This window comes from Canis lupus, chromosome 22 (genome assembly GCF_011100685.1).
Source record: "Canis lupus familiaris isolate Mischka breed German Shepherd chromosome 22, alternate assembly UU_Cfam_GSD_1.0, whole genome shotgun sequence".
NCBI classification, from domain to species: domain Eukaryota; kingdom Metazoa; phylum Chordata; class Mammalia; order Carnivora; family Canidae; genus Canis; species Canis lupus.
The window spans coordinates 28,284,338-28,305,881 of record NC_049243.1 but is presented as its reverse complement, the minus strand read 5'-3'; the positions used below and the strand labels follow the sequence as shown (position 1 = coordinate 28,305,881).

General features: G+C 37.5%; 1 protein-coding gene and 1 long non-coding RNA gene across 5 annotated transcripts in view; one reads left to right on the top strand and one right to left on the bottom strand.

Annotated features, from left to right (window-relative positions):
• Positions 1–21,544, top strand: part of KLF12 (Kruppel like factor 12) — a 591,277-nt gene that overhangs the window by 79,822 nt on the left and 489,911 nt on the right. The gene's annotated exons all lie outside the window — the stretch shown is intronic.
• LOC119865201 overlaps positions 1–21,544 on the bottom strand; it is a 55,317-nt gene that overhangs the window by 2,415 nt on the left and 31,358 nt on the right. The window contains exon 2 of the long non-coding RNA XR_005376378.1: positions 6,495–6,711. This is a non-coding gene — a long non-coding RNA (uncharacterized LOC119865201). The remainder of the gene's footprint in view (positions 1–6,494; positions 6,712–21,544) is intronic.

Genomic DNA, 21,544 nt, shown 5'->3' with positions numbered 1-21,544 from the left:
CATGCAATAGGTGACTTCTCTCCTCCCAATCTTGGCTTGGCAGGGTTACCAGCCAGCTTTGGGGTATAGAGAACAATGCAAAAGCCAAATCAAAATAGGCTATCAAAAAAAAAAAAAAAATAGGCTATCTATGCTAGAGGGCTAGCAGACAGTCAGGTCTTTGAGGTAACACAGACACCTAGTGGGGCCCAAAGGAACAATGGATTTCAAGTCTGGAGACCAACAGAAATAACAATTTATTATGAGAGCCCAAGAAAGCAACTGGATCACCAGGTCTCATGTCTAGAGTAGTGACCATTTTCAACAAGGAAGAATGGGGAATGTAAAAGGAGGCATTGAAGCTATAGATACTTTCTACAGTGAAAATACTCAGGAAACAGTTGGATCATAACCTGCATGGAAGGTATCCAACCAGCAAGATTTTATGACCTTGGAAGAGATGTAGATAGAGCAAATAATAGCCTCACAGTTAAAAACACTTTAACCTAGAAACTAAGTGATGTTATTGTGTAGTATAGCTAGCCTAGAGATTAATGGGGCCAGTCTCATAAAATAGATTTTTAAAAGATTGCAAGTTTTCAAATCTTTGAATAGATGTTAGTGGTAAGCTTTTGGGTGGAGAGAAGCATAATTCTGTTGAGCTGAACACCTTTTGAGAAGCTTCTTCATTCACCACAATAATAAAGGAAAAATTGTCAGTTACCAAGTTGGCATATCTTAGGACCATTTACCTGGATACCTAGAGAATGTAGTTTTCTGTGACTTGATAAAAACCTAAGTCAACTACTCTTCAAATTTGTTAGTTATTAAGGATCTGAAGGCACTCTTTCTAAACTCTGTTGCATTTGTGTTTGAATACTTTTTATTCTCTCTTTTTTTAAGATTTTATTTATTTATTCATGAGAGACACAGAACGAGAGAGGCAGAGACACAGGCAGAGGGAGAAACAGGCTCCACGCAGGGAGCCTGACGCAGGACTCAATCCAGGATCTCCAGGATCAGGCCCTGGGCTGAAGGTGGCACTAAACCACTGAGCCACTGGGCTGCCCATCTTTCTCTATAATATTGTCATGTTCCCCAAAATTTTAACACAATTTTTACATATGCCACAAAAATCTCTTTCTCTTCCATAAAACACTACCTGGTTGGACATTTTTAAAAAGGTACAAACCAATTTCACTTATTTGGTCAAAGAATTGGAAAAAATTAAGTATCAACACTATAGCCTGATTCTAATCTTTCTTGTTTGCTTGTTTGTTTTATTATATCTGTTTTTAGTGTTAGTTGTTCAAATCTTTTAAACATTGGGTGGTGACAAATAATAATATAATAGTTAATAATTGGGGAGCATTCATTATGTACAAGACCTTATGCTGGGCACTTTATTTACATTATTTAATCTACACAAAATCCCATCAAATATGTACTCTTATATTGCCATTTTGAAAATACAGAAATTAAGATTCATTTAGATGAAATAATTTGCACAAGTAGTAAGAGGTGATGCTGGGATTTTTAACCCAGTCCCAGGTTTTTTAATTGCACATTTAATGACTATGGTGTGTGCATGCATGTGTGTGTGTGTGTGTGTGTGTGTGTCTGTGAGACGCTAAAATCTTCTCTCAATTCTTCAATCCTTTATGTAATTATTTTTTCTTATACAGAAGTTTATTGAACATTTATTGCATTAACCAATGTACAAGGTAATCAATAGTATTCAGAAATGGCTAAAATCAATCCCAGTGCTCAGAAGGTTATGGTAGATGTTAACTACTGTTTAATTAAAATTATAGCTTTTTAAATGGAAAAAAAATTAAAAGGACTGGGTGTTTGGCCCTCAGATTTAGCCTAGGAAATTCAGATATTGCAGGAAGGAAATTAAGTGGCTCTCATCGTACTTCAGAGAGAATAACTTGAACATTGTGAAGAACAGAATCCAATATCGATTGAATACAAATGGGGTTTGTGTCATTATCCTTGGCTGTGGAACATATTTTTAATATGTTTGTCTGTGTGATAAGATTATAAGTTCCTTAAGTGTCGAGACTCTTTTTATACTTCTATTTTGCCACAAAGCCCAGTGCATGGTTGTGTCACTCAAGATTGTGTTTAATTGAATTGAGATAGAATCTCTTATCAGTAGTTGGTGCTTTTTCATGAAATACTTGGGAAATTTCTCATCTTTCTTCCACATCACCTAGGCCACTGCAAACACAGCCAAACTAGAATTTACCCACAATTCTCATTCCCAATGCAAAATAAAGCTTTGCCACTTCTCTCTGCCTCAAGGGCTCTCATATGCTTTATCTGTATGACCCTTTCCCTGTATTATGACAGGACTGCTCCATTGCATTTAGAATTATTAATCCAAATATTTTTTCTGTCAACCCATTTTGATAGAAAAGTAGAAGTCAAAAAGATATCTTGAATTTAGGAACCCTGCCTTTAAACAAAATGATAGATAATCTCTTTAATATTGTTACCAAAATTATTAATGTTTACAAAATTCTCAGACAAAATATGTTTCTGTTTTTAAAAATATGCATTCATTTTTGTAGTACTATATATTTCTTTCACTGCCAATTACATATGATCGCTGATAGACTGGCCACCAAGAGTTCAAATCCTTGAAGTACCATTATGTAGCACTTTGAATTGCCTGTTTGCAAGATTATATTACAAGGCTGAGTCATTTCTCTATTGAGATTTCAAAGATACACTTCAGATAGATTTTCCAGAAAAGAGAACATCTCTTTACTGTATTTACTTCTAGTAACTGAAACTTGTAGGATCACGTCATTATTGAAAAATAAAAGTATTTTTTTCATGTTTCATATCTTTTGACCTAACCAACTAGGGTCTTGAATATGAACATTCATAGTGTCAAAAATAAATTAACTTCTTTGAACTTATACTAATAACTGCATTTTTTTCCTCATTCTGTAAATTCTTCTCTTCTGTTTTTGGTTCATTGGGATTATGCTTTTAAAAAGTCTAAGTCAGGGATCCCTGGGTGGCGCAGCGGTTTGGCGCCTGCCTTTGGCCCAGGGCGCGATCCTGGAGACCCGGGATCGAATCCCACATCGGGCTCCCAGTGCATGGAGCCTGCTTCTCCCTCTGCCTGTGTCTCTGTGCCTCTCTCTCTCTGTGACTATCATAAATAAATAAAAATTAAAAAAAAAAAAGTCTAAGTCAGGAGGGGACTGGTGGGAGAAATGATTAATGAGTCAAAATATACAAACTTCCAGTTATAAGACAAATAGGGCGTGGTGATGTAATATACAGCATGGTGACTAGAGTTAACAATACTGTATTGTATATTTTTGAAAGTTGCTAATAGAATAGATTATAAAAGTTCTTATCACAAGAAAAAAATTGTAATGATGTGAGAGGGTGGATATTAACTAAACTTATTGTGGTAATCATTTCACAATGTATACATATATCAAATTATTATTTTGTAATTTAAACATTAACCATGTTATGTGTTAATTATATCTCAACAAAACTGAGAGGAAATGCTTAATTCAATGATGAGTCAGTGTCTGAAATACTTCCTAAAAAGATATCGACAATTCATGTAATCACTTGTAGCAGAGTAGCATAGCAGGAATTCTATTTGCGAGTTTTCACCATAAACTCAGATAGTAAAATAATTTGCCCTGAATTAAATCCTTACAAGATAAGAAAGGAAGAGTTAAATAAGCATATACCCTAGTGTGATGAAAAGTAAACAGGCTGTCACTTGATGTCGGGATGGATGGAATCCTCTTGTTACCACTTACTCCATGGCCTGTCCTAAGGAATCAAAATGATTGCACTTCCCTGTCCTATTCTGTGTGCTGTGTATACTTACATAAGGTATGTAAACCAGAACAAAAATGTTAATTAGTATTTTATTATTGGTAAAGAGGCAGATGCCAAATGTTTAGAAACTCTTGAAGACTAGCTTTAGATTCTAAACTATTCTGGGTTTTGTTCTAAAGTGCAGGGCTAAATGAACTGCCAATGTGTTGTGTTGTACTTTGTTTTGTTTTCCATAATTCTGTGCATAGTGAGCCTGCTGCTTCACAAAAATAACAAAGTATAGCTTAAACCACCTCTTCTCACCACAAACTCATTCATTCACATTCTAGAATCAACACTTTACATTTTCCTTGTTAGAAAATTAGCAATGCAGCTCAGATCCCTGGGATTAGTGGATGAAGGAAAGAGATAATTTGTATAGATTACTTAATTTCCTGCGGGTGAATGGGAACACAGAGAGAGGGGAAGAATAGAGAAGGAAAATACCAGAGTAGCCAGAGACAAATGGGCCACTCAAAAGTGGTTCCTGGAATGCAGGGAATGAAAGCCTGAGGTAATTGTTTGAAACTGAATGAGTCAATTGTTTAATACTATTTAAAAATATTTGAAAGGTCCTTAACCTCTAAGTAAAGTCAATGTTTTTATAACCAAGATAACCACAATAGTATAAAGCCATCATTTCTTCTAAAAACACTTGAAACATAAGTATTATAGTATTATTAAGTATGTCGTGTAAACCACCTATTGCAAATTTTATAATGTATTCTAAAATAAGAAGGGACCTGCCGTGGGTAATGAAAACAGATGAAACGTTCTTTCTTGACAATTAGATTCTTAGATTTTATCATGGTTCAGGATCATGGTATAAACTTAAAGTTCTAGTTAATGAAATGGACAATAACAAAGAATTGAAAGAAAAGAAGAAAATGATTTCTTCAGTTTGACTATTTAATTCACATATCACATGAATCAGTTTGTATCCCCTGTCATCTCAGTATCAGATACTACCTGTGAGACAACTGGAAGCCCAGTTTATTATATTTGGAAGCTGTTAGTTCCCAATGACAGGTTCGTTTTTGACAGTTCTCTCTCATTGTTAAAATCTTAAAACTTCTACAATCTGGATGAAAGATTCATCATTTTACAACCAGCCCTGGCCCTTCACCATTGAGATAGCCTTCAAACTCAGCTAAGCATGTCCTCACCCTCTCCACCCAACAATGAGTTTCGGTGTCCAGATGCTTTCGTTTTAGTTGACTGTTCAGTTTTCTTATAAATGACATACAGAGAGAGCTAAGTCCTTTCTCCCCAACCAAGTGGGGGTCAGGAAAGTTGCACAGGCAGGCCAAATGAAGTTAATCCTTAATCATACATGGTTACCAAAGCTTTAAGTGTTTGTATAGGTCCAAGGACATTTTTGCTGAGTCAAAGCCAGTCAATATCATTTTCTAGATAAAATTTTTTTTTCTTTACAAGCTTGGGTACGAAGAAGATCACACACTCTAGTGCTCACATGCCTGGCTGGACCTCTCTCAAACTTTGATCTACATGTTAGCTTTTCTGAAAGCCTAGTAAATCTCAATTGTAGATCCCTGTCATCTTGGGAGAATGAAGTCCTTCTCATTTCACCCTGGATTGGGTCACAAAGAATTTCATGTAACAGCATTTTCTGATGCAGTAACACTCTGCAAGTTGCTTTAATTATGAATTCATTAAGTTGGCTTTTCAACAAAACCTATTTAATGATTTCTTTCCATTCTGAGGAAACTTGCTGTCAGTCTATGGCCCATGGGAATTTATCCTCCAGCTAATGTAGATGACCACCAGGGAAGGGGTTTTAGGATATTTACACAGCAACAAAGAACCAAGGGCAAAAAAATTCTAGGGCAGCTGTGTCAAAGTCAAAGGAAGTTCACTGTCTAAATATAACAATAAAGGGTAAATGGGCAGATAACTCTATGGTCATTTTCTGACATCAGCATATGCCTTATGATTTATTTTAGACTGGTTCTGGCTTTATAAAAAGCTCAACAGTCAAAGGGCTGGCGAGACCGCTGGAAGTTTGCAAAGCAGTAGTAAACCCAAAAGAAGCTGCTAGCAAGATGCTACACAGCCCAATGTAACCCAAATATCCCAAACATGCAGCAATGGTGGTGCAATCATCCACCCAATCATGAATTCCTGAAGTCCCTCCAGATGCCACACAGAAATTTGGGTTTCTGAATCATCTAAGTAACAAGATTCACTGAATAGAAACTTCAACATGTTCTTAAGCCTGAAAATCACTTAAGATTCAGAGGAAAATGAATGTCATTCAATTCACCTCTCAAAACCTGTCAATTAACCTCAAATGTTAGGGTAAGATTCCTAAAACTTAATTATTTTAGTAGCAAAGATTTTGTGGTTGACAGATTTTCGAACCTAAGGGGAAATGCATTGAGAAAAGTAATTTCATAAGGGAACCAGGAAGGGTTCTTTCAGGTATTTTTGTATTTGCTAACAAAATTCTTTGGAAATAATAGCAACCAACATTTCAGTACTTTCCATGTGCCAGGCATTTTGCATTCTTATCTCGGTTTTTACAATAATGCTAAGCAACGTCTCTCTTCTAAGATGAAATTTAAAAACTTGCCCAGAGTCACACATGTAGTAAATAATGAAAGCAGGACTTAAAGCCAGAGTTTTACCATTTCAAAGCCCCTTCTCCAGCAGCGCTGATGGTAGTGCTGGTGCAAGGGGAAGGAGGCACTGCAAAATCTCCATTTACTTCCTACAATATCTCCATGCTCTTCTGTAGTTTCTTCTTTAAACTTTTAAGAGATGATAATGTCCATGTAGTCTCTATGTCTTCTTCTGAATGTCTTTCTGCACCCAGCCACTCAAGCTTTGCTTCTTCTGAGGCTCCTGTTCAAAATAGGGTCTTTGAGGATTGAATATTGGTAAAGCTGTTTCACAAATTGCCAGCCCCCTCCTTTTTGACCAGTGGAAATAGCAGGGTGATACTGTAGCTCTCTGTCCCGGGCTGGGGCTGCCTTCTCCCTGGCAGCTGCATTTCCCTGCCACAGTTAATTTCCTGTGACCTGTGGCTAGGAATGGGGCATTTTTAAAACCGTCTGTGCCAACAAGAGTCACTTCCTGCTATACTTCACCAAGCTGAATACAGATTTTCACATTACATAGAATCATAATATTTCTTGTTTTTCACCATTATACATCTCAGTGGCAGCTACGGTGTGTAGGCACTCCCTTTAATTACTTTATCCTAATAGCCAGGTTGCCTTAGATCCTACCAGAAATTATTATGAATTATAATTGTCTTTAAAAAGTTTTTGTTGGGGAATTGATGCTTGATTTTTACTTTTGGTGCTATTAATTTATAAATCTGATGAGGGGAAATATCTCTAAAAAGAAATAGTGTTCCCTTCAAAACTCAATTTGCCACTTTTTTTTTTTTTTTTTTTTTTTGGCATCAGTTCTTTTCTGAGGTGGAGAGAGCAGAGGTTCTGAAGCAATCAATTAAAATATACAATCTATGTACAATGACTCCTGAGTCAATGATCTCCCACCCTATCTCAACCCTCAGCTCTACACTTTGCATGAGTATTTACAAAGAGATTTTATCTCCTAGATACCCTCACTCATTCTTCAAACTAAATATGCCTAGAAATAAATTCCTAAAACAAAGACCTCTTTTATATTCTTTATCTCTTAAGAGAACCCCATCTCACCGGGCCATGTAAACCAGAAATCTGAGTGTTTAATAATCAATCACTAAGTCCTATCCTGTCATTTTCCACCTCCTAAATAGCTTTCAATCAAACAACTTCTGACCTTCCCCGCCACTCCTTTTGTTGGCAGTGTCATCAAACATGCTAGTAATGCTGCCTGCCACACCCAACCAGACCTTTCCTATTTTCCTCTTTTGTGAAGGAAGTATCAGTCCATTTTTTGAAGAAGGGTTGCCAATAAATGGACCAGAGCAGACACACCTGTGCCAAGTGTAGCCAATGATTAATGAGGTCACTTAACACAGAGCATTCTGCTCAAAAGAGGTAGCAGCATCTAGCAGGTTATTTCCTGCCATAGTTTGTGTGGAGTATGGAAGGGATTGACCTATCCATAGAAAAAGGAGAGCAGCACACACACACTGAGTGAAGCCAAGAATTCTGTATCAGAAAAATAGAGGGAAAAGTTAATCCTTGGAAGTGCTAAATAGTAGACAGATTGACAATTGCGAATCTGGCACACAAGTGCACAAAAATGAACATTCATTTTTATTAACGAAATTAGTCTCTAACCTTGCAACCAGAAGGAGGTAGCTAACACAGATAGAGGGGTCAGGAGCATCCTTGCAGTAACAGTCCCTTATAGAGGGTACAAATTCATTTGTAGGGTTGTAGAAGATAGGACAGCCCTGTCCGGGATGGAGGAGCAAGCCATCCTTGTGCAGCAAAGATAAAGTGGATACTGTCCTGGCCAAAGCAAGGCTTTGGTGATTTTGCTGTGGACCAATTCCAAGGAAATAGGAAATGCAAGCAAAATTCTCCTTCTCTGTGCATCTTTCTTTCCATACTGCCCCTTCTAGAAGAATAAGTACCAATTTGTGAAAAGTAGTTACTTTCAGAAAGTGGAATTATAAGAGACTTTTAAGATCTTTCAGATTACTTGTATTTTCTTTTTCCCCCCAGTAATGTACATGTCGTGGTTTGGGGATAATGAAATAAGAAAGCAAAAATGAAAAAAATAATAAAATAAAATTCAAGAACAGCAGAGTTGGATGACTGCCTTTCATATGATTAGACAGTTGCAATGGGGAAGCACATGCTCTGGTCCCAGGTTGCCTGGCTGAAAGCAGATAAGGAAACACAGGGCCACCATATGACTTGGCTTCAGGAAACCCTTTCTGTTTGTAACCGGTATTCTGAGACCACTTAAAATCACATCCAAAACTAATAGTTCCCACTGCTGAATTGCAATGTCAAGCTGAATTGTCTGACTTGCCAGGTTTCTATGGTTAAAATTAATGCCCTCCTTGGCAAAGACTTTCATACTAGCAATTGGAACCATCTGAGAGGAGCCAGAGCAGTCTGGATTTCCCAACTCCTGGGTCCCTTTGAATTACATCTCTGCATTCATCTCCTTCCTTTTGCTAAGAGTGGAATGAGGTACAGGCTTGTCATAAGGACTCAAACACAGCATTAGATCCAGTTATGTGCAAAATCAGAGTATGGGATAAAGGAACAATATGAAAAGGAAATTATAGGAGTTGTCTCAGGTGTATGAGGGAGAGCTTCATGAGAATATGTAGACATGAATTTTTACATTTGCTTAACTAGGAGTGCAAAACACAATTTGAGAAGATCTAGCCATCTTCATTCCAAGCTGGAGATGAGAAAGGAAGAAGAAGACAAAGAAGAGGCAAAGGATTTCACCTCTGCAGGTACTTTCAGAGCTCTATGGTACCTTGCAACAGAAGGATGTGACTAACATAGAGGACTAGAGTAGGTTCACAGGCAATAGACCTTCAGATAAAATGCAAATTTGGATGTACAGTTGTAGAAGATTGAGGAACCATGAGGACAATCCCTCCCAAATTATAGTTTGGTATCTGCAATCTACATGCAATGACTCAGGAGTCAACCATCTTCAGATCTTTGCCCTGAACAGCCTTCTGAGGTTCCAAAGGTATACAGAGATCATTGTGATCCAATTAGCACAAGAAAACACCAGACCACCAAAGACCAGTGTGAAAACAGGTTTACAAACATTGCAGGGCATAACAATATTAGAACATTTCTCTATACTTGGGTCCTACTCAATTGCTCCAAACTAAGTTCCCTATTTGGGCTTACTTCTTTTGATCATTAAAAATAGTATAAGAAGAGAAGCCATCCTGGGAATGAAAAGTACTTTCCTCACTAGGATTTGAATATAGTAAAAGGAGACAACTATCAAAGAACAAATAGATCATGCAAGTATGTCTGCATTAAATAAAAGAGTAGCACTCAAGGGGGCATGGAATTTCTAGAGCTGTAGGAATGAAGCCTAAATCTTTACCTATGCTTTGGGCTCCAGAATAATGAGGGAACCAGATTAACAGGCAGTCCAATAAAAATTGTCTTGATAGGGAAAAGACTAACATGCAAAACATTTAGGAATTGGAAAAAAAAAACAGAGAGATTGAGCTGTTCTATCAAAGGAAGGGGTATATAAGCACAGGAAGAAGCAGAAATGCTCTATGAGATTGAGCTGATGTCACAGACATGATATTAGCCCGTCTTGATGATTTCCATGTTCAGTTTGCATGTGAAGAGATCCCATTTTTCTTAAGGAGGTTGAAGTGCTACAGGTTTGAGATACCAGAAGATCTGGGCTATTGTTTCTCACCTGGTCTTTTGCAAACTGGTCATATGTTCTTATATCTTCAGCCTTGTCCTGCTCCACTCCACTGCCATGTAACTTCTAGAATAATATTTCTAGAACAAAATCCAGTCAGGTTTTTCTGCCTTACAACCCATCTATGGCATTCATTATGGTCCTGTAGACTTTTCTCATTGCCACCTGTCACACACTCCCAAAGATGCTCTTGGCTCTGTCACAGAACCAATCAGGTCCTTCAAGCATATTACCTCTATTGCTTTGTAAACTTACACATAGTTTGTTATCTCCTCATCATTTCTATCCCCTGGCCTGTCTGATTCTGCCAACCACCCTTGTTGCATTCCCAATTATGCAAGGCTCAGCCCAAAAGATCACTGCCTTCTTAGGGAACTCTTCACTGACTAAGCATATGAAAAGATGTTTCCCTTCCTCTGCTCTGCTATGTATCTCCCTTAACTCTTGCTCATGGCACAGACAACACCGTTGTGTTCCCATTTACACCTCTCTTTTTCTCACTGGAGTGTGAGCTCCTTGAGGGTGGGAAGAATCTCTTTAAATCTATAAATTATCTTTAAATATCTTTAAATCTCCAACAATACCTGGCATAGTTACTAGGCTTCTGTAACATCTATTTTTTTTTTCTGTAACATCTATTGAAAGAATGACTAGTGATCCTTATCTACTAGATGTCACCAAAAGTCATAATCAATACATGAGAGAGAATTTGGGATTGCTACAGTGAAATTTCTGTGTAGAGTTCAGGGGTAAGTCACCCCCCATCAGTTGTATCCCATCCTTTTGAGAAGCTTAGCATTTTTTTTAAGTTTTATGTATTTATTTATGTTTTTATGTTTTTATGTATTTATTTATTTGAGAGAGAGAGCACAAGTGGTAGGGAGGGGCAGAGGAAAAGAATCTCAAGCAGACTCCCCACTGAGCACAGAGCTGGACTTGGGCTCAGGCTCGATCCCATGATGCTGAGATCATGACCTGAGCCAAAACCAAGAGTTGGGTGCTTAACCAACTGAGCCACCCAGGCACCCTGAAGCTTAGAAATTCTTTAGCAATGGATTAAATATGATCCCACTCCCCTGAGGCACATTCCCTTGATTTGGAGAACTTCCTATCTGATCGATTACTCAGGACTTCATTGTCAACGAGTGTGGCCACCATTTTCTTATATAATTCATTTATTTCATCTAAAATATTGGGCAATGGAATTGATGTACTTGAGCAACCCTTTACGAGGAGAGTGCCTTTGTGGTTGATCCTATACATCCTAATTCTGCTTATGTGACTCTTTTTAAAATGTAACATACATAAGAGTTCCCTTTACTATTTCAGCAAGACTTTACTAAGAATGTACTATATACCAGGGCATGATTTTTATTTTCACAATTAACTGGGTGTATGGCAGAGTCAATAATTTGGGCACTACCACTTAGGTGAGAAAGAAAGGGGTTTATTTTCTATATATAATTTAATTTTGCTCTGAAGCTATCACACTGCTGGGTAATGGGAGAAAGCAGTACTGTTGAATGACAGTATATAAGCTCTTTTGGGTAGTCACTTTGCTATATACCCTTGATCCTTCTGTTCTTCTCCACCCCCAATCCCAAGATTCCTGGAATGGGGACTTTCAAAAACCATGAGTTATTGAGATAGAAGTTGTCCCAGAGCTGTGCCCAGAGATCCCACAAATGGATGACCCTCAGGTCCTCATTGACTGCTACATGAACTTCCTATGGGCCCACAGTGCTGAAGTCCAGTTGTTCCCACCCCAGTCCCATGAAAACACCTTGGCTTTCCCTGGCACTGTGGGCCTGTTTGAGGATGGGCAAGTCTTTCCTCCAGCTCTGACTTAGGCATATACCCTGCAGCCTATCAATTTGCTTGTGTCTCCACAGATGGCACACCTAGATTTTTCCATCTGGGTGCTTTCCATGTCTCCTACAGGTTAAACACACTTATTTCTTTCTGGATTCCTTCCATGGTACATGAGACTCAAGAGTGCAGGGACAGTTGGAGGAGAAGTGGAGGGTTTGACTTCCATCCCTCTATTTGACCCCTCACTCAGCCACCTGTGATACATTCTGTAGAATAATGCTTCTCAAATTAGAATGGGTTCCCTCCACCATCCCTTGCAGACCGATATTTTTGTAAAGCTCAATAAAAATCAATTACCAAAAATAAATGTTAAAGAGGTATACAATACAAGCCTCAGTTTTTTTACTCATATTTGATTCAACAGGCATTAAAATTAGTTTTTTAGTCGGTTTGGGCTCCTATAACAAAAATACCACAGATGTGTAGCTCATGAACAACATAAATATATTTCTCACAGTTCTGGAGGCTGGAAGTGCAAGATTAGGGTGCCAGTGTGGTCAGGCCCTCGTGAGAGTCCTCCCCCAAGTTGCAGACTGACAACTTCTGGTGGTATCTCCACATGGTGGGAAGCAGAGAGGAGGCAAGCGAATTCTCTCTCTCTCTCTCTCTCTCTCTCTCTCTCCTCTCCCTCTCTCTCGACTTTAGGGCACTAATCCCATCCATAAACGCTTTACCCTCAAGTTCTTGTCTAACTCTAATGACCTCCCACAGGCCCCACCTCCTACTTCCATTACACAGAAGGGTATAAGGTTTCAAAAATAAATGTGGTGGGCATTACAGGGAGCATGACCATTGAGTCCATGACACTAGTCCATCAAATTGCTATAAAAGTTTTCTAAATGCACACTCCGCAGTTCAGAAAGTATCTCAGGATGGACTGGAGGCCACAACAAAGGGTTGCAGGCCAGTGCCTGCTCAGGACTGCAGTTCCCGTCAAGCTGGCCTGGGGTGTGCCATCTGGGACCACGCCCTTCTCAGGGGTGGTCGTTAATCTTCCCAGGCAGTGCCCAGGGAAGGGAAAAACGCTTCCCACAATGCTGGAATTCTAAACACTTTCTCTTTTATATATATATATATATATATATATATATATATATATATATATATAAAAATATATATATATATATATATTTTTTTTTTTTTTTTTTTAACAGCCTTTAAACGCCACACCAAAGTCTACTTGCCACGGCCACGTTCAGGGTTTTTAGTTCAGGGTAAGCCAGGACACTCGTCTTTCCCTGCCTGGGTTTCTCTCCCTGTCTGCCTCTCCAACTAGGAGACTTTTCTAATTTTTCCTCTACTTGGGGTTTGTAGACAAAACTCCCTGTCTTTGCTTTTGATATGGGAACAGAAGGGATTTTTTTCCCCTTTTGCTTTTTTTTTTTTTCTTTCTTTCTTTCTTCTATTTCCCTTTCTCTCTCATGCTTTTTTTTTCTTTTTGGCATTTTAGAAAACTCTTTTCACTCTCTAAAGGCCTCCACTCTCTTGCTGGAATTTTTTTAAAAGTTGGCTTTAGAACTCAAAACTGATCAATGCCCTCTTTGTTCCAGATGGTACCCGCCCTCTTTCTGGAAGGACAACTGCCATTGACAAAATGGGTGGGGAGCCTCAGAGGCCAAAAGAAAGTACAGGATATGAAAATATTTCATAAAATGCCTATTAGACTCACATCTGGGTGATACAATAAGAGTGATTATGAAAGATTTTTAAAACTCTTCATCACTATTACATTATACTTGCTTGACAAGTGCATAAAGTGATGCTTGGGATGGAAACATTTATATATTCTTTTGCCATACACTCATCTCACAATGAGCCAGGAAGAGTTTCCATGTTTTAGATCTTTCTATATATATATGGAGCCAAAAATAATATCACTAAATAAAATAAAATAAAATAAAATAAAATAAAATAAAAATTGTATGATTAATTCTGTGAATGCATGTGTGTAAACAATTGGAGAGAGAATTAGTTTTTAGCTGAGTGATCCTTATACACTCTTGGAATTTTAACTTCACACACCAATTAACCTCTTCATTACTCTCATGAAAATTGAGTTGTGCAGAGAAAATTGAATGGTTCCTTCTTGATATTCTTATGTTTAAAAAAAACATAATTTTATAAAGATGCCTAGAAAATTACTTTATAGAATTCAAAATAGCCATCAAAAGAAACTAGAAAATCTGGACAGTGTTTTCTCTTCTTGTTATCAATTATTTATTATGACCACATGAATAATTCCAGTCATTATTTTTGTTTCAATAGCTATTATATGCTTGAACGTTGCTAAAAAAATAAGTAAATAAACTCTTCTGAGACCTTATCTCTTTAAGACTTACAGCTGAGTGCAGGTCATGTTCACTTTACCATATAAAATTTTGCTCAGGGCCTGGAATAGCAAAGAAACCAAATAAATGCTCGCCAAATTAATTAACTATTGAAAGAAAACTCTCACCTTCCCCAAACTTCTATTGAACACACAGTCCCTTCATGTGTACACATTTTATATAAAACTAACTGAATAAAAAAGATGTAGGAAACACACAATTTTTTTCATTCTAATTTTTAATATTTTAATATTGTGCTGTGTATATGCACAATATCTTTTAACAATGCCTTCCTAGGATTTTGGTCAGAGTCCAGGTAAGAGATGGCACAGTCAAGTTGTATACTTGGGGAGAATTTAATTAAGGGATTACTTTCAAGGGTGTGGAAAGTACAAAAGATAGTTCCGTCCCACGGGGCTGGTTACCATGGGCACTGGTACCTTCCTCAGGCTGAAAGCAGTCAGGAGGGCAGAACCTTAAGATGGAGAAAGCTTAAGAATTCACCATCCCAGAAAGCTTTACCAAAAAATGAGGAAAGGAAGCTAAAGAACACAAATGTATACTTCTGTTACAAAATCAAGTCGCATTTTAAATGGCACAGAGTTATTCCCCTTCCCCAATACCTACTGGTATCTCTCATTGACAATATTATAAACATTATGTGACTTTGGCAGCCAACCCAGCCATCCCTGAACCCTGCAAGAAGACCCTAGGGCACAAATATCCTGTCTTTACTCTCTTTCCTCCCTCTGATCTCCTGCTAGCATTCCCCTTTGTTGACTCAACTAGAAGTCAGAAGCTAAAGAGGCCTGCTATCTATCAGAATCAGTCTCCAGAGAAGGGTGCAAGAAAGTAGCAGAGAAAAACACACACCTGACACATTCAATGTGTTTGTTGTCTTGCAATTTACACAAGGCTGCAAGTGTGATCTTTAAAATATTTTAGACCTGATGTGAGCTTAGAAAGTATAAAAGGCATGGGGCTCAGTTGGTTAAGTGTCTGCCTTCAAGTCAGGTCATGATCCCAGGGTCCTAGGATGGAGCCCTGTGTCCCACTCCCTGCTCAGTAGAGTGTCTGCTTCTCCCTCTGTTCCCCCCCCCCCCATCATATGCATGCATGTGCGCATGCGCACGCACACACACACTCTCTCTCAAATAAATAAAATATTTTTTTTAATATTGTATTTATTTATTCATGAGAGACACAGAGAGAGAGAGAGAGACAGAGACAGAGGAGACATAGGCAGAGGGAGAAGCAGGCTCCCTGCAAGTAGCCCAATGTGGAACTCCATCCTGGAATCATGCCCTGAGCCAAAGGCAGATGCTCAATTGCTGAGCCACTCAGGCATCCCTGAATAAAATCTTTCATAGATTTTATTCTATAAAGGAGCTAACCAAAGAATATATTCATGCATATCAAGAGTACCATAATTTATTTCATTTCTTTTCATAATATCTCGTGGTAACAACAGCAAATACATTGTTTGAGTTTTCATCATGTGCCAGGTACCATGCATTCTCAAATTATACTGAGTCTGTCATGCTTTGGTGGCCACCAGCCATAAAAAGCCCCCTTTAATGCATGTTTTTTTTTTTTTTTTTATTCTTGCATCGCAGCTAGAACCCAGGGTTGAATTGCCCACCTCAGGCACCCACCTTAGGTCAACCAGACTTGTCCAAACAAGACTGAGTTTGGAAGAGAGCAAGGAGGCGGGAGACAGCGCAATGGCACACATGGTGAGGCATGACACAGAGACTAGAGTGCTAGTGTTTCATGGCAGGAAGTCCCTTGCTCAGCCCTGCAGTGCCCATGACCAACAAGGATATGAATCCAATGTTTTTCTTGGCTGTGAAGCCACTATATCTCATTCTCTGGCCCTCTGAAAGATTTTTATAAACCATCTTTAATAATTTTCTACAGAAAATAGCTAAATTAAATTCTGCTATTTATAAATTGTTTTCTTTAAATCTGGCAATAAATATTTTAAACAACATTTTAATACAATTTTATGAGATATTGTTGTCAATATCTCATAGCTTGGAGCTTGGGAAAGTTAAGATCACACAATTTATAAGTGGCCGAAGGGCCAACCACAGAAATCCACTCCCCCAAATGGCCTCTTATCCCCAAATGCTAGCTAATTTACTTATGGAGTCAATAACAAACTCCTCAAAAGAAGGAAGTCTTGAAGGAGGCAGTTTAGAGAGAGTGAGGCAAGCACATAATTATCAGGTGAGAGACTCTAATAGTTCCCACTGTGTCTATGAAAAAGGAAAATGGGAACCAGGTCATTTTTCAATGTAAGTAAGAAAAAAGTGTGTCATCTAGGAACGAAAACATCAGAGTGTCTTTTTTGTTTGTTTGTTTTTTTCCTCTCTTTGAGCATCTTTAAATGTGAAACAGATGTCATCTAGACCCCTTTTGGTGCTTGGAGCACAACATATATTTAGTGTCATTTCTGCTAATTCTTTAAAAACCAATTGGAAAATTTTCCATAAAATTCTGCTCTATTCATTCTGTTCTGGTTCCTGAATTCATGCATGCTCTACTCTGCAAAGAGCCCATCTTTCACCTATTTTTATCACTTCCTCAAGAAAAAAAAATTTATTGGAGATTTGCAGGCACAAGGCGTTATATCATATATTATGCACCTTTCTCACATCTTGTCCTGTCTTTCCTTTTTCTTCCTTCTTTCATCTGTCTTTCTCGGATTACCCTCAATTCTCCAAATTATGTTCCTTTCAGGAAAAAGAGAAATGAAATCTTTCCCTTACAACAAACATATATGCAAACTCATTAAAAGGTTCAGCAAAACGAAAGATCACCATCCATTTCATGAAACTCACTGTCCTCAGCAGGTGATAAAAAAGTGAAAGAAACCAAGCTAAAGAACACAAACATATATGTATGTTACAAATACAAGGAACCTTTGAAGTTATTTAATGAGAACGCATAAGCAATAGTCAGGATTTTTTCCTCTTGACAAAAGGGACCAGAAGAAAGAGAATAGGAATCCTGAGGGTATGTGGGACAAGGGAAGAAATAGCTGGGGTTGGAAACAAGGGCTGTGCTAGAATCCTGGCTTCTTCCTCATCTTCACTAGTTCTTTAGGAAGGAAAGGTCCTCAAAAAGAATGAGAATTTCAATCTGATTTTAACCTAGAAGCTTATCTATGTTGTGTATGGATCTATAATAACAACTTGAGAGGTGAGAGTAAGCAGTGAGAAGAATAAACTCTGTGTCAACATAATTGGTTTTCTTTGAAAATCTAAATATTTTAAGAGTTTAAATAATTATATGGAAAAAATTATATGGAGAAGTCCGCAGATTTCGCTTACTGCCAAAGTGTCCCTGGATGAAAATCATCTCAACAGGGTCTCCTTTTTAAGATAAGACATCCAAATGCAGATAAGCTTTGCACTGAATTGGCAACTTAGGCCCATTTTATGAGTGTGGCCAACTGCAGAAATGCAAAGTAATGCAAGTGATTTCTTATGCCACATACAAAAGCCCATTTCATTACCTTGTAATCACATCTCACACTATGTGCAGCCAGAGCATAATAAACTTTCATAAATCATAGAGCCTCAACACATTTGCAATTTCATAATATCTTTTAGCAGATCCAATGGGTGTTTTCAGATTTCTGTAAGGTGATTTTTTAAAAGTAAAACTAGGATCAGGACACCTGGGTGGCTCAGTCGGTTAAGCATCCAACTCTTGATTTCAGCTCAGGTCGTGATCTCAGGGTCCTGGGATGTAGTCCCACTTGGGGTTCCACACTGAGCATGGAGCCTGCTTAAAATTCCCTCCTTCTCCACCTGCCTCCCCTTCCCCATGCATGTGTGCACATGCACACATTGTCTCTCTCAAATAAATAAATAAATAAATAAATAATAAATAAAATTTAAAAACTAGGGCGTGTAGTAATATTTGAAAGGGAAGCTCAGGTGTCCTAGGCTAGGTTAAACTGTTACTTCTATGGATTTAACATCCTGTGGCTTTAATATACTATATACTTAACATACTATGGCTTTTTAAATACATAATGTAGTGTGCAAAAGGAATTGAACTGGAACCCATTATAAGCAGTATTTGGGAGAGAGGAAAGTATACTCAATAACAGAATGCTTGGTTTGCTTTTATTGTAGGTCTAGTGTTAGTAATTTGCTACTATTTTCTTTCTTAAAGAAAGGATTACAATGTAAGTAATATTTAAGGTACTCCTTCTATTCTTCCAGAGAGGACAAATTTCTCAAGTGCTCATAGGTTTGCTGACTTTTGTTTATGAGGCTTAGTTACAAGTTTGAGTGTGTCTGCTGAGGTTCAGAATAGGACAATGAACTAAAAAGCAATGATAGTCAACATAGATTATTTGGATTGAAATCTAGTCAACATAGATTATTTGGATTGAAAGGAGAAAATTTCATTTCTTAACAGTTTCTTTTAAAAATAGTAATCATAAAAATTTGAAGGAGGGAATTTAAATCATTCTTGGTTTTTTTTGTTTTTGTTTTTGTTTTTGTTTTAATCATTCTTGTTTTTAAAGTGGAACTGGTAAAGGTAAAAATAATTATGGGGGAAGGAGTGTAAAATTTTACAGCTTATGTACACCAAATACCTCCCCTGAATTGGCTAATCTGACAGTCAAGGAAGTTTTTGTCTCAAAAGTGTTAAGGAAGAACCTACATGTGCTAGTTAGGAGCCCTGGCCTGCTAACCTGCTTTCTAAATAGGCCTGTATACTAGAACTTTGTGGCCACCCAGTGAGAATTTCTTCAGAGCAATCCCCAGAAAAATCCAAGACCACTTACTTCGTCATCACAAGAGCGGACTCCTTGATCCTGAAACAAGTGACTCTCCTTAACCAGGGAGGATCTGGCCTTTTTTGAGACAAGCTTGAAGACTGAGAAGCAAGAAGGGGGATGAGCTCTTTTCAGGAGTGCATCAGAATGCATTAATATTAGTTTGTCATACATAAGCAGAAAGAAAATGAATTTAACTCAACCACCAAAAAAAAAAAAAAAAGTTTTCCAGAGCTTTGGACATTTATATTCTGTGGCAGTAAGAGTGGACAGGAAGGAGGAAAATCCTATCTTGTGATAAAGCAACAATAAAAGAACTTCAGATGTGGCTTAGCCAGATAGGAAATGATAAATCAGCCACCTGTATGCCACAAACGCCAAGCTCTTTCAATCTCCTTGCTAATTCAAAAACAGAATCAACTGCTTGTCACATGCTTCACATAAAATCCTTTGAAAAGGAAATTCATTAGAGAGAGAGAGTTCTTATAATGAAGCAGACATTTATTGCTAAAATGATTGCTGACCTGGCTTTTTAGTTATTTTGGTTCACATTAAGATACTCCTAGCTTCTGGCTTCAAAAGCAAATTGAGTGTAAAGTAATGTGTGTTAGTGCCCTGTGCTTCCAGAGGTCATGCACAGAGTAACCCCAAGCCCTAAGAACACATCTGGGAATCCAAACATAAGTGGTGAAAAAGACTTTGAACATGAGGAAAACAGTTATCACAAAGCACATACACTTTCTTCTAGAGGGAGGAAAGTGTTGACTTGGTCATTTGAACATTGAATCCCAGCTCTTGCACTTAAAAACTGTCAGTAGCCTGTCTTTATCAGTAAAATGCAAATAATAGTATCTATGATATAAGGTCTCTATGAAGATTTAATAAGATAATGCATATAAACATCTACCTGAAACATAAAAGACACTTAATAAGTGGTAGCTATTATAATTATTATTTTGAAGACTAGTAACTTCTTTCATTCTCTCCTTCAGATGATAAAATATTAATTAAAGAACTAGATTAGAAGCCAAGAAGATATTCACATACATAAAAAGTAACAGGTAACAGAAACCAAGTAGCCAGAAAAACAATAGAGGCATAGTATTCAGAACCCAGTCCTACTCATGGAAAAAAGGTTTTTAAGACTACCTCTTAAAGATATCACCACATTAAAGCACAGAACTGATACCTGTAATGATGATCCCTAAACATCAAAGAAAGATTAACTTAGTATATGCTGTACAAGAACAAGAAAGCAAGGGAGATATGTGATATATCCTTGAATCATTTCTATAAATTTTTTTCAATTAAAAAAAAAACACAAACTATTTCTTGGGGCAGTCTGTTAAGCTTCTGACTCTTGATCTCAACTCAAGTCTTGATCTCAGCCAGATCTTGAGTTCAAGCCCCACTTGGGCTCTATGGTGGGCATGGGCTTTCAAACAAAAAACAAAAACTAGGGGACACCTGTGTGGCTTAGTTAAGTGGCTAACTATTGAATTCAGCTGAGGTCATCATCTCAGGGTCATGAGATTGAGCCCCATGTTAAGCTTTGGACTCAGCATGGAATCTGTTTGTCCCTCACCTGCTTATATTTTCTCTCTCTCTCAATCTCTCTAAATTAAGTAAGTAAAATCTTAAAAAAACAAAACACAAAAACTGTCAGATCTTCAAAAGATAAACTTCAAATTTAAACTTTACTAAAATATCTTTTTACCTATTAGATTAAATTATATTTGCCAAAAATAAAAAGTTTGGCACACTTTATCACTGTGAAGAACACGTGTCAGATGTAGACATCATTTAGGAAGGAAAACTATTGATCTAGGGTGCATCTTTATTGTCCGGTTGTTTGTCTTACAAAACAAGATGAAAAATTGGTTCTTCGATTTTCCTTATGAGCCTACCATTGTCTATAATTCCTTTATGCCCTGAAAATAAATTATAGAGTAGGCTTAGCAAACATTTTTTTCCAAAATGAGTTCAGTGAAACAATTGTCCAACAAAATGATCCACTAGAAAGAGGTTTCTATGACTTAATAGGTTTGGGAACCCAGAGTGTCATTCTTTATGCTTGGTTATTCATGAGACACAGAAGCATTTTTTAATGTATTTGTGTAGGAAAGTCACTTTTTGCTTTTAAGCTGAACACCAATCAACAGGAAAATAATGTGGGAAGTGGCTATTGAATTTATCAACTTAGTAATATTTTCAGAAAATTATATTACATTGAAGTAATATAATTCTAATGTAAATATTCTGCTGTACAGCTTAGTTGATTGATATAAGTTAGGTCTGTCTGATTTGTTCACTGGTATATCCTTGAATCCCAGAACAG